Source organism: Bremia lactucae, linkage group LG4 (assembly GCF_004359215.1).
Source record: "Bremia lactucae strain SF5 linkage group LG4, whole genome shotgun sequence".
Classification (NCBI taxonomy): domain Eukaryota; phylum Oomycota; class Peronosporomycetes; order Peronosporales; family Peronosporaceae; genus Bremia; species Bremia lactucae.
The window spans coordinates 7,091,181-7,105,669 of NC_090613.1; positions in this window are offsets into that span (position 1 = coordinate 7,091,181).

Sequence of the window (14,489 nt, forward strand, 5' to 3'; positions counted from 1 at the left end):
TAGTAGACTGTGGGGCGTCGAATAACTTTATTCGTCGCCAGCCGCTAGAGGTTCGTAGGCTCAAATATGTTGAGCGCGACATCCCTCCAACGAGGATGACGGTGCGTCTAGCGACAGGCGCATCGATAACAGTGATGAAACGCGTGCGTAGTGAGATTTCTCTACACGTTAAAAGTTTTACATGATGATGATTTCATTGTACTGGATTTGGATGACAAATTTGATGTCATCCTAGGTTTACCTTGGCTCAGAAAATATGAGCCAAGAACCAGATGGCAGCATCGATCCGTGAAGATGCCTGCCACTTGTTCATATGGCCATCTGATGAATGTCTTGGAGCGTCCACAAGCGTGTCGATATAATACGAGCGAGTGCATTGGCCTCACTTATAGTACGGTCGTTAGAACGACTGCGCAAGATCACAGTGTGATTACTAATCACAGTGTGGAGTCAGCTGCCGGCGGCTGTGCGAATGCACAGGCAGCGCCGAAAGTCCGCCACTCGAATAAGTAGAGTGGGTTGAGACATGAATGTACGCCTAGCGGGCGACATTTAAGGAAGATACCGGTTGTCCAAAAGGGACAGCACGATGATCCTAGGTCGAGTAGAGAGTCGATCGTAGAGGACTCGACTGTGATAGCGCAATCACAGTCGGAAGACGTTGAATGAATAAGCCCCCACGTACTTGAGGGGAATCTCCTCAAATAGTTAATGCTGAAATGACTAGACTTCAGCATCCCGAGGGATTGATCCCTCGGCAACCTGTGGATATATCCCTGGAAGAAACCGAGGCATTGCATGTCTTGGTTTATGACGGATCAAGAGTAGGCGCTTATACTCTAGATCTGTGTGCGCCTCCGAAGTTAACTTCGGGGATAATTCAATTACCAACCCTAGAACCCAAGCGGTTCTTGAGAGATCTGCATAGCGGTAGAATCAAACAGATCTGCGTACTCGTCACAGAGGACGAATGCGTAACCGATATACGGTCAGCGGTAATTTTTGCAGAGAACGAACGGGTTCTCAGCAGCTCATCGATGGACGAAAGAGTCCTTGATATGAAGACTCGGATAGAGAGATATACTACTCAATCCTGGGAGTCACTTAAGCCAAACCTTTTATATAAGGATTGATTAAATTCAGGGATGTATTCCCTCAGCAGATCCATGTGAGTTGCCTAAGGATAAAGACACTCAACATGAGATCGAGCTCAAATTGGGATCGAAGTACTGTGTCATGAAGCAGTGGCCACTGCCTCGTGTACAAGTACTTGCGATCGATAGATTCATTATCGATTGATTAAAAGCGGGACATGTAAGGGAGTCAACCTAACCCCATAGCTCTCCGACCTTCTGTGTGCGAAAGGCCACAGGAGGGTGGCGGATAGTGCACACATTCAATAAACTGAATGCTGCAACAGTACCGAATCAAAGGTCGATACGTAGAAAAGACGATATCATTTATAATATGTCTAAGATGACCATCTTCTCGTCTATGGATCTGATGGATGAATTTTATCAGATCCTTATGCGTGTACGGGACATCCCGTACACAGCAGTGAGCACTCTCGGTGGGATGCTCTGGGAATGGCTAGTTATGCCAAATGGGCTTAGTAACGCACCTGCAACATTTAACAGATGCGTGACGAATCTGTTGAGACCGGTGCGAGAGTTCGCACCGAGTTATTTTGACGATGTATTCGTCAAAGCCGGGCTATGGACGAAAAGACGGACGTGGAAGCTCAAGTTCGTCAGGTCCTTACACTTATGCGAAAGCATAAGCTGGACTCAAACAAGAAGTGTATTTTCGCTGCAAGCGAAATGCCACTTCTTGGGTGCGTCGTCGGTGAAAACGGCGTGCGCCCTGATCTTGAAAAGATCAAGGCAATTACCGACTGGCCATTTCCAGTCAATGTCAAGAAACTTAGAAAGTTGCTTGGGCTAGCGGCGTATTTGCACAAGTACTCACGCAAGCATGACGAGATGACAGTTTATCTCTCTCGTCTCTTGAAAAAAAACGAGAATTGGTTATGGAACGCTGACTGTCGGCGTTCCTTCGAAGGTATCAAGAAAAGCTTGATGCAATCACCCATCTTGGCGATTGCAGATCAAGACAGACTATTCCATGTGGTCTGTGACGCCAGCGATTTCACAATCGACTGTGCGCTAATGCAATACGATACGGACGACGCGGAGCGCGTCGTCTGTTACCAAATGCGTCAGCTGCAACCATGGAGTGTCGCCGGCAGCGACTGTGTAATACAATAAGCCGTTGCGCGTTGAGTATCGATCGGATGACGATCGATACCGGTAACCCTTTATAAGATTTACCGGATGGATTCATCAGATGATCCATTAAACGCAGAAGGTCTTTATCTTCTGCGTAGGCTTTCTTTATGTCACCAAACAAGGTTGATTACGGAACACTTGAAATGAGTGTTGCAAAAGTGGGATTATTTTCACTGTTGAAATGCGCAGCCGGCTCGATATCGGGTCGGCGTGACAACGCATCAGTGACGACATTAAATCGTTCTGGGTTTATTTCCACGAAGAAATTATGCTCCGCGAAGAAGGGTTGCCACCTCGCCATTCTATGCAAGAGGTGTAGGTGTTTGCGCCGTGCGTAATGACGCATGGTGTGTATATAAGATGAACGGTCTATCTCCGAGGAGATAGGCCCTAAATTTAGCCAGTGCATATTTCATGGCAAGGAGTTCCTTGTCATGCACTCGGTTATTGCGTTCAGCCGTGTCGTCGTCCTTACTCACAATGATTTGCGCTTGCGCATCATGTACGAGATTCACGATGCACCAACAAGTGGGCATCGTGGACGTGAGAAAATTTATCTTACAGTAAGTCGCGACTTTTACTGGCCCCGCCAGTATCAGTACGTGCGCAAGTGCATTTGTGCTTGCAAGGTATGCCAATAAATGAAGCCTAGCCTTCATCCGGTGCACCTCTCCAACCTCTACCACTTCCGGCAGACTCTTGGCAGTCCGTATCTATGGACTTCGTCTTCGAAATTCCCGAAAACGATCACAAAAACAATGGAATCCTTATTTTTGTAGACAGATTCAGCAAGATGGTACATCTTGTTGCAGTACCCGAGTCGGTCGACTCCGGGCTGTGCCCGTGTATTTATCGACACGGTATTCAAACTCCACGAGTTACCCCGTGAACTGGTCTCTGATAGAAATCCACGATTTACGGCGGAGTTTTGGCAATCCGTGTTCCGATCTCTCGGAACACGGCTGACTGTCAATATCTGATCATTTAAAGACAGATGGTCAGACGGAACGCGTAAATCGCATCCACGAAGAGATACTTCGAGGTTACGTCCAATCGTATCCGAATTGAAGCGAGTTTTTACCGATGGTCGAATTCGCCATCAATAACTCGTTGCATGCGTCTACAACGCATACACCGTTCTTCGTGACTGGCTTCGGCCATCAACGTTTACCCACCCAATTAGAGGGATTCTCTAGTTTAAGGGGGGGGGACTTTCCCGAGCAAAACCATTTCTGACTCATGCTCATCACTCGTCGAAGTTAACAACGACGCGAATGATGTTGAAGTCGAAGCTATCGCCATCAAAAGAGAGAAAGATCTCGTGGGAGTGCGCACAAAGCGCACTGAAAACGACAAAACAAATGAGTCAGCAGAGGAATTTCTAGTGGCTCGAGATGAGTAGTCCGTTTTGTCTAGTATTCAATTGCTAATAAAGTGGCCGTCAGAAACAGAACGCAGACAAACATGGAAGAACAAATGTTCTTTAATTTTAAAATGAATGATCTAGTACTGCTTTCTACGGTAAACTGACCTAAGTATGTAGTCACTAGTGTGCATAGTAGTAAACTACTACCAAAGTTCATTGGACTATTCCGTGTACTGCATCGCAGAGGCAATGCGTACACAATATAGTTCGCATCCTACGTTTTGCGTTGGTTTGCTCCACCTGCACCATCAGTACGGTTTCTCCGGCGGACGGATCTGACCACCCCATTCAAGAATCCCCAAAACATCCTTGTGATCACGAACCAGACTCTCATGTTGAGTATGAAGATTCTCATGTCGAGTCCAAAGATCCTCGAAACTGCGATGAGCGGAAGACAGCTTGTCACGAAGAGGCGTGATACTTCCGGTCGTACTCCAACATTGATTACGCACTTTTCAAATGGTCTTCCAACTGCTCGATATAGCGAGCCAGCATCGTCTGTTCCAACGAGTGACGCTTACCGCGCTCGTGTTCAAAATTCTCCTCCAATACATGGATGAAGTGGTCGATTTTGTCGATCTTCGACTCTAGATCCGACAAATAGGTCGGATCTAATTTCCCCCCCTCCACCACAAGGAAACGTTATCACGATGTGAAGGGGCATCAAAAGAGTTATCTTGTTCGCTGGCGCGGTTATCCACCTTCGCATGACAGCTGGGAGCCTCGGTTCCAGCTGGTTGTTGACGTTAAGGGCCTCGTCCGTCAGTATGATGAAACTCACCCGATGGATTAGAAGGTTAATCGAAAAACACGCGCCCCTGGCGCTTGAAAATCAATTGCAAGACGTCAATCACATCGCGCATTTTTATCGAGATGCGAGCCCTCCCCCATGGCTAAGAAAGGGAATAAACATCCTCTTTCACTCGTTTCGTGTTGTCGACACATACGAACAGGGATCACGCATCTGACATGCGTCAACATTACCAAATTTGGTAATATTGGCACTATTAAGTCAGAATTAATAAAGACAATAATGTTTTACTTCATTATTCATATCATCTCCGAAAACCATAATAATATTATTCCTCTTATAAGAAATAATATTTATGGGTAACGGGACACTCCGTTACATAATTCGCTAATGTTTCTTCTCTTTTTGTCTGCAAGAAAAGTAATCAGCTGAAGTGGCTTCTTTTTTGTTTAATAAATAAGAACTTAACCAAATATTACTTGAAAAAATGACTAGCAAATTCTTGCATGGCTGACTTGCTCAGTGAATTTACCAGAATTAAATATGTACGACGCAAAAGTAAATTTATCGTATTAAAAAGCAATGGAGCTGTACTGCAATGGGGCACACATCGGTTGGTAAACGGTTGTTGTAGTACATTTACTTAATAGGTAATATTCCCTTATATCCTATTTAAAATAATAAATTACTAAAATCCCATTTATTATGGGTAACAAATGTGGTTGCCGCCAGATATAAATCTGATGGCTGAAATCTACTTTAAATTAGCTAGGGTATGGTTTTTAGATGAAATTAATAAAATAAAGTTCAGTTTCACCATTTGATCTTAAAGCGTCTAGTGCCTTCCTAAGGCTTGCGCATTGATCTGTGAGAGACAGAAGCCTTTCTAGGGTACATTCTCTCGGGCACTAGTTGCCACTTGGTTCTCCGAACCTTTGAGTCCCTTGAACTTTCATTCATTAAGCTTTAATAGCTTGTACGACTCCCTGAGTTGTTATACCCATAAGCTCTATAGAACTAAGAGACTCATCGAGTCCATCAGTCTTCCTTTACCTTAAGGAGCGAGGTAGCTCCGCTGCATGTACGCGGCCATATTTTCCTTATAGTTTTTGAAGTGTAGGAATGAAATACCCCCCTTAAAAAGTGTTCTGTGGTCAATCTCATCAAGTGAAGGTAACCCAATTCTTAAGTAGATCAGACGCTTTCTTATAAAACTTTGACAGCCGCAAAAGCCGGGATTTTGCTAGCAAACAAACTCACAAACAACAGAAAGATAATGATGTGGCACGCAAGTAGAAGTATAGGCCCTGACTAAAGCAGTGAATGTTCGGATTGATCTCAAGATTGCAGATCTATATGAATACTGAGTTGTAGTTCAAAATCCCATCGCTGTTAAGGTTGGCATTGACGCGCAGAAGAGCAATTCGAGTACAATTTCAAATGCTTACAATCATTCCTCTGCTAACTTATTCCACGCTACTTAGTGACCAGTCGATGTCAAGGGACTTAGAAAATTAAACCTCTAAAAATATGTATATACACTACTATAAAAAAACGACAAGGGATCGCACATTTTATTTTTCACTGAGATCTTTTACGTATTCGAAATTAGGTATCCCAATAGGATCGATGACGGTGGATGACCAAATCGATAAATTAATAGAGGAACTGGCCAGTCGCTAATTGCCTTGATCTTTTCGAGATCACGGCGCACGCCATGTTTACAGACGATGCACCCAAGACGTGGCATTTCGCTTGCAACGAATGTACACTTCTTGAATTTGCGTACAACTTGTGTTTTCGCAAAAGTGTAAGAACCTGACGAACGCGAGTTTATGAACTTCCAAGTCCGTCTCCGTACATTGCCTTTCGCGGCCGCTCCGTTCTATTTTCAATTTTGGGTTTAATTTTGAGTGAGTTACATCCCATTGAAGAGGATGATGCAGCTCCCCCTAAACTGGCTGATGATGAGATCCTGGCATATGTACAGCATGCTGAGGAGCAAACTGAGGAGATGCCAGAGGAAGAGGGGATAGTCGTAATTTAAAGGCATAGAAGCTCCAGGTAATTAATATTTTTTCTTGTTTGCTTGACATTTGCACCGCAATGCTCTACCTTCAATCTAATCACGTCAATGTTCTTCTCCTTCCACTCAGGGCAAAACTCATTTCATGGATGCTGGCATCATATCAGCATTAAAGCGCCATTATTGCCGCCATTACCTTCAGAATGCTTTGGACTGTGACGATCGTGAAAAGTTTGAGTTGTACAAGGTGGACCAGCTCATAGCAATGCGTTGGTCAATGGCAACCTGGAACGAGATCACAAGCCATCTGTTGCCAACTGCTTCGACCATACTGGTCTGTTCAACCAGGAAAAAAAGAAGCAGGAAGTGCTACAGGCAGATATCGAAGATTTGGATGAGAAGGCTGTTGGAAAGGAATTTCAAGCTGCTGCTATTCATCAGCTCCGGTGAAGAGGTAAAAATTTTATCGAAATGGTGAGGAAAGTTAAAAATGAGAATGGATGAGGGATTGGGCAGATATCATTATAAAATTTAGGAATCAAGGGTGCTTTGCACAGTGCTACCATGGGAAATCATGTTACATTTCGCGAGACACTTTACGGTCTCCGACCGCATACGAATAGTACAGCTTTTGCCTTTGGCATCTGCTTGCTCTTTTTGTTTGTCTTGGCTATCAGCCATCGTGTCACATACATGTCTTAAGACACTAAATCGCGTCGCGAGAAGCTCGCTTACTTGTTTCCGAATGGTGTCAGGGCTGATATTAGCAGGCCTATCGGTTAATTCCCCCCCAGCTAGCCCTGATCCACGCAGTGGTATCGTTAACAGAACGCGTGGGTGGGTGAGACCGTTGCCATAGAACGAAGTATAGCTGAAAAATAAATCGGTTTATTATGGAATTAAAACGTATAGGGATCGACAGCGTCATTAAACGCAAGTTCCACCTCTGGGAGCATTGAGCTCAGCGCTTTGGTACACACTGCGTAAAACGTCTTCAATGACGCGATTGACACATTCAGTTTGACCATCGGTATGCGGATGGTTCGCAGTGGACATATGCAACCTGGTGCCAAGCATTCGGACAATTGATTTTCAGAATTTACCCGTGAAACGGGGGTCCCGATCAGAGATAATTTCCACTGGCAAACCGTGTTGTCGAAACACGCGATCAGTAAACAGCCTTGCTGAACCTTCACCATCAATGGAATCCGGCCAGCCGCTACGTGATCCATTATGCTCAATCAGTCAACAAAAGCCTATGTAGGTGTTACCGACCAAATTTTTCGGTAGGCCGAAACCAGAATCGATACTTATGGACTCCCAACAACCTGTGGGTACGGGCAGACTTGCCAGTGGTTTTTTTAAATATGGGAGGGAACATTGTCAAGATGGAGAAGGATCATGCGCTTCTGTTTCTAAAAGGCAACAGGTGATAAAAGCACAAGCCAAAGGTTTTCTAAGTTTTGCAGGAATCAGAAAAAACCTTCATGTCAGTCTCTAGCTCCAGCAACTATTCCTGAAAATAATACACTGGTCATCCAGGCCAATTTGTTGTCCGATAGAGTCCCAGTTGAGCATTAGTACTTTCTTTTGGAAAGCGCGTAGTTTCTTAACATGTCCGGTAAAAAAGGGCAGATTCTTCTCCGATCCGTTCGCATTTTCTGTAGAGTAAGCGGATCTAAAGACATGACAGTTACTATAGGAATTAATATTTATATTTTTTACAAGAGAATATCTAACAAAACTTGTTCTTTTACAGACCCTCAATTTGCTGTTGCAAATTGTTCCTTTCAGAGACATAATGTAAAAGAGGCCTGGGAAGTGGTTGGATTTATCACCTATGTATCATTTCTAAAGAAACACAACACAATTTGATGGCCCGCGTCATCTGCGTTGAAGACATCACAGAGACTGTACTTGGCGATTGTGGCCAGCAGAACACGCAGAGCAACTTCAATTGCTTCATTGACAGCAGAACCACTATCACCATGAATCCGAAGAGAACTTGGTGTTGCTGCTTGAACTTGTGCAGCCAGCCAGTCGAAAATTCAATTTTATCATCTGGAACATTGAGGCTCTATGTAAAGGCCTTGGCTTTCATCTTGATAAGATCCATAGTCAGGGTCACTCCACGACTCTGGCACTGAGCTCCGTCAGATCCACATTTTCAAATTGATCGCTCTTCTGATTTTAGTGTGGGAGATTCCATAAGGGAGATGATTCACTCCATTGCTCAAGAAGCCAATATGGTCTGGCTCATCTTCTTGTCTGCCGCTTTCTGTCGGCAGATTTCACGTTTCAGATTTTAGTTGAGGCGGACCAGAATTTTAATATTTTGATTATTTTGAGCTCGTTTAGAATTATGGTCCGCAAAATCCAGCTGTGACCCCCTAACAAACAAGAGGATATTGCATGTTAGAAAAACTCAAATCTAGTTATGATATGCCCGCGACTTTATTATTTCCACTACATTACAGGATTTGCCTGCCACCGGTGCTAAAAGGTAGCAGCGGAATGACTGTACTTCTTAATGAGATTGTGCAAAGAAAAAGGTAGCCGGTATATCCACACACCCCTATTTGTATTGCCACAACCCATCCCCGTCTGTAATGAATAAAAATGTCTTACAAATTATTTTCACTGTATGGGTCATTCAACTGCATCCAAAATCAACAGTTATATCTTTAGAATCGTCTATGGATCGCACTTTTGATTTTTGAAACATCACCCCCCAAATAACATTAGGAAATCGCAATAGCCACACGCCCTAATTTTCTTAATGAGAGTAGTGTACTGGATGTGTTTGTACCTGGGCACATAAAAATAGTGTATTCGTTTGGCGGTGTTAAATGTAATGTTTTTAACAGGTGAGAAAAAGCCAAGAGGGCCCGCACTTGATTGGCAAATCATAAAAAGAGCGAAAAGAAAAAGCAGCAAATCAAGCACGAGGGAGAAGCTGCGCTGGAAATAAGCGACAAGGGTCGGAGGTGTGCTCCTGCGCATGCATGTTAGTTAGTCTTCGGCTGTCAAGCTTAGGATCAATTTACTTTACTTATACGAACTTCTGCGGATGTGCATGCTAACCTTTCAAATAGGCGAATCTTAGTACTCTTTTTTGTACCCACCATGAGCGCAAGCGACCACAATTTCCAAAAAATTTCCTTACGTTTCAGTTTTTGTCGGCTTCCTCTCGTAATTAGCCGAGGGCCATTCGGATGGACGTGCCTAAGTTCTATGGAACTGTAGCGCACACGATTGTCCGCACGAGTTGCTACCGTTACGCTACTCTCATAAATGTAGAGGTAGATAATTAAGGGGTGTGGCTATATCGATTCCCAAATGTAATTTAAAGGGGATTCTATACTAAAGTCCATATCGGTTCCCAAATTGAATTTAGGCCATTCCCTCATCGTCGAGAAAGTGCGAAGAGCTAGCCGCCTCGATTTTTCGGAATTGCGTCAAGAAGGTGTACCAAAGTCCAAAAGGACCTAAAGACGACTCTTAAAGAATAATTGGTAATTTTGCGATACAGAGGAATAATGAAAATGGTTTATGTTGTCTTTTTAATCTGTTGTTTATATTTAATGGAATGAAAAACAGACCGGGAGGGAATGTGGCAATACCAAAAGGGGTGTGTGGCTATACCGGTATCCAAAAAAATACTAAACTGTTGCTCGATACTTTTGACGTCATAAAAACAAACGAGCGAGATGTCGATAGCTGACGAGCATTGTTGAAAGCGATGGTTATTCGAGCACGCACGTCACCAAATCTGCAATTTTATAGGTAAATTCTCAACATTTTCGTCCGAACTCCATCTTGTAAAATAATTGATTCGAACACAACTCAGAAAGCGATTATAACAACGATTGTTGTTTATTAGAAAACTGACGGAGTGACTTGTCTGGTACGTGCCAATCTCTTCCTAAGCATGTGCTATTTTACCGGTAGCTATCTAGTTCTGTCAGCAGGCTGACAAGATAGCTCTCAAATATGTTTCCTTGACTGAAAGACCTTTTTTACAAACATGTAAATGTTAAATTATAAGCAATATAAAGGGAACAGGTATAGACACACACCCCTTTTGGTATAGCCACACACCCTCCCCGTCTGTATTGAATGAAGACGTCATATAAAATATTTTCACTGCATTTTCATTCCACGGCATACAAAAATTAACAGTTATTTATTTTTAATCGTCTATAGATCCCCTGTCAGGATGAGGGTAAATTACGACTGAATTAAAATTAGTTTAACTAACCGATACTTTTGGTATACTCCTTAAGGTATCGCCTATCCTTAATCTAATTCTTACTGAGTATCATCTCTCCTAATTGCGCAAACCTTTTTACTTGTTTTTATTATGGCGCATATGTAAAATTGATCTAAAGAAAATGAATGGTTTAAAAGGTAAGTCGAAATGACTGGTCAAGGGCTGAGCAAGATGACTGGTCCTTACATCCTCCCCGATTTGATCTCTCGTTGACGCTGATTGAAGTTGGCGACGAGATCCTTCCAGTGGGAGACATGGCGAATATTTTTCTCTTTTTCCCAACTGGCTTCTTCCTTAGTTTTGCCATGCCATTGTACGAGCCAGTATGGTTGACGATTGAACTGGCTTTTCTTCAAGAGACGTTCGATAACTTGAAGATGATCCGCTGTGCCATTATCCACGAATTTGGATGCTTTCGGTATCGGACGACTTCGAAATTTTTCTGGTGTCGGTTCATACTTTGATAGAACATCGACATTAAAGGTTGGATTAATCTTATTCATACTTTGTGGTAACTTAAGCCTTGCCACATTAGGAATAATCATTTTGATAATTTCGAATGGTCCCACCTTTCTTGCCGCAAACTTAGCTCGTGGTGTCCCCATATCTTTCGCAGCATGTTTCAACGATATTCTGCGAGTATCAAGCATAACTAGATCTCCAACCTTGAATTCAACTTGATTTATTCGGCGTTTTTTATCGTAATATTGCTTTTGCGAAGCTTGTGCTTTTAGGAGATTTCTGCGAGCCTGATCGATGATCTTTGTTCGTTCTTCGATAAACTCTTTTGCGTATACGTCAATCTCCTTTGGTTGACTATTCCAGCCCAGAGCCTTTTGCCATGTAGAGCGTTCCTTTCTTCCCGTATCTATTTCGAAGGGAGAGTATCCCGTGGATGCACTAACCAGTATAGAGTGCGCATACTATGCTTCCCGTGTTCGGTCCAGTCAGTGCCATGGTAAGATACCATGCATCTGAGTGCGTCTTCTACCACAAGGTTCTGTCGCTCGGTCTGTCCATCGGCTTTAGCCCGATGAGCGGTTGTCATACTTAGACGAACACCGATGATCGTCATCAAAGACTTCCAAAACATGGACGTGAACTTGCTATCTCGGTCACTGATGATAACTTCTGGAAGACCATGGTGTCGAACTACAGCATCAAAAAATACTTTTGCTGTTGTGCATGCATCATCCTTAACGTGCACTGCTGCGTACTTCGTTCGTTTGGAAAACTTATCGACAACCGTTAGGATGGCATCAAATCCATTGGACATAGGAAGCCCTGTTATGAAGTCATTGACACCACTTGCCAGCAAGCCTCTGGTATTGGAATTGGCATAAGTAATCCGTTTTTTCGTTGATTATCATGTTTCCAACGTGCGCAAGTTTCACAGGTTTTGCCATATTCCTTGACGTCTTTCTGCAACGATTTCCAGTAATACCACTGAGTCACTCGCAAGTATGTTCTGCGATTGCCCGGATGAGCAGCTATTGCCGAATCATGATATTCCGATATTACTTTCGTTCGCAAACGGTTGTTGCTGGACACGCAAAGACGTGTAAGCTTATTTGACGTTTGCAAAAACAGCACTTCTTCTTGCTTGACAAACAATGAGCTTGCTTCTGAGTTTTTCCATGCTTCTTTAAACTCAGCATCTCTGGCGTAGCCTTGTTGAAGTAGCTTGCGAACTTCCGGTGACAACTCGACATACGACGCTGTCATTAAGGTGGCAACTTGCAGAGCCTCAGCCTCCTCCCGGGGCAGAGTTGGCACCGAGGGTGAGCAAAGTAAACGTGTACCTCGTTGTTGGCAACTAGAATCGCACTTATGGAAGTGGATATTGTCCACGACAGTATCATCAGGCCGGCGCGAAAGCACATCAGCTACGACGTTTAAAGCACCATTAATGTGGTGTATAGTAAACGTATATTGAGCGAAGGTGGTCAAGTATCGAGCCAATTTCGGCGAGACTTTCGGATGATGAAGCAGCCAAGAGCAGGCGCTATTTTCCGTGAAAATCTCAAACTGGTGACCACAAAGGTAATGACGCCATTTGTCTAACCCCGCCTTAATTGCAAATAGCTCCTTTTCATGAGCAGGCCAATTAATCTCATGGACTCCAAGCTTCTTTGAATAAAACGCTATTGGATGGTCATGTCCATTGAGAAATTGCGATAAAACACCTCCCACGCACGACCCTGATGCATCCGTAGTCAGTACAAATGGGCGTGAAAAGTTGGGCAGAGTCAGCACAGGTGCAGCTTGTAAGGCAGACTTCAGCCTTGCGAAGGAATCTTCCTTTTCTGCATTCCACAGCCATAGAGAATCTTTCTTAACAAGATGACTCAATGGCAGAACTATGTGCGCAAACTGATGAATAAAGCGGCGATAATAACCAGCAAGACCAAGAAAACTTTGCAATTCCTTTACGGAGGTCGGTGGTGGCCATTTAGCGATTTCTTCCGTCTTCGTATTATCAACGGATAATCCTTTGTTGGAAACAGTGTGCCCCAAAAAGCTGACCTCTTGACGCGCAAACTTGCTCTTGCCGATGTGAGCGAATAGCGTTTCCTTGCGTAATACGTCGAACACGATAGCAAGATGGCCAAGATGTTCGTCATAAGAGACGGAAAATATGCAGATATCATCCAAATATACCACAACAAATTGGAACTTTCCAAAAAGTACACGCATCAAGCGCGACCAAATGCCAGGCATTCCAGCAAGACCCATCGGAGCAACGCACCACTGATACGTCTCATTTGATGTACGAAACGCAGTGTACTTCTTGCTATCCGGATGGATACGCATCTGATGGTACCCCTGAGCTAAGTCAATGACTGTGAAATAGCTCATACCTTGTATTTTATCGAACAATTCATCGATTCGCGGCAAAGGTATTTTAGGGACGACTAACTTTGAGTTGACGTAACGAAAGTCAATCACCCAACGGAGCAAAATGTTTGCGTTTCCGGATCGAATCTATTCCGAACGAGATACACTCGTACCGGTTTTTGGGTCCTTTTTAGGAATACCAAAGATGTTTGATACCCACGGCGAGTCTGAAAGCTCGATCCATCCGCGGGAAAGGTTCTCATCGACAAACTTCTGTAAAGCATTTTGTCCAACTTGTGAAAGTCGAAACGGCGGACGATTACTCGGTTGCGCACCGGTTGCATATTGATTTCAAATTCAACTGACCGATTAGGAGGCAATGAATTCGGTAACTTCTCCGGAAACACATATTTATAGGAATCAAGTAAAGACTTCAACCGTTTTTCCCGAGGTTTTGTAGATTCCGATTCTTGATAAATTTTGACACGATAGACCTCTTCGTATTTTGATGTCTTCAATTTCCTTGAAAAGTCGGCAGACGAAATAATGACCGGTTCAAAAACCTCATCCTGTGGTATGTTACCACTTTTGAACGAAACTTGATGAGTACGCCAATTTATTATTGGCTCGTGCGCAGTAAACCAAGGCTTACCCAGAATTACATCTTGGGAATTGCTCATTGGCCACTCGATGACCGGAATGTCAGAAAATTGATTACCATCAAAGAAGATATTTGCGACTCCTTTCTTCACCTTTCTTTTGGTGGTATTAGTGCCGTCGAAACGAGTGACTTGAATTGCCACTTCAGACGTGACGCGTTGCAGCAACCCCGGCTTCACCACATTGCATGTGACGCCAGAATCGAGCATTATTTTAACAGCACGATC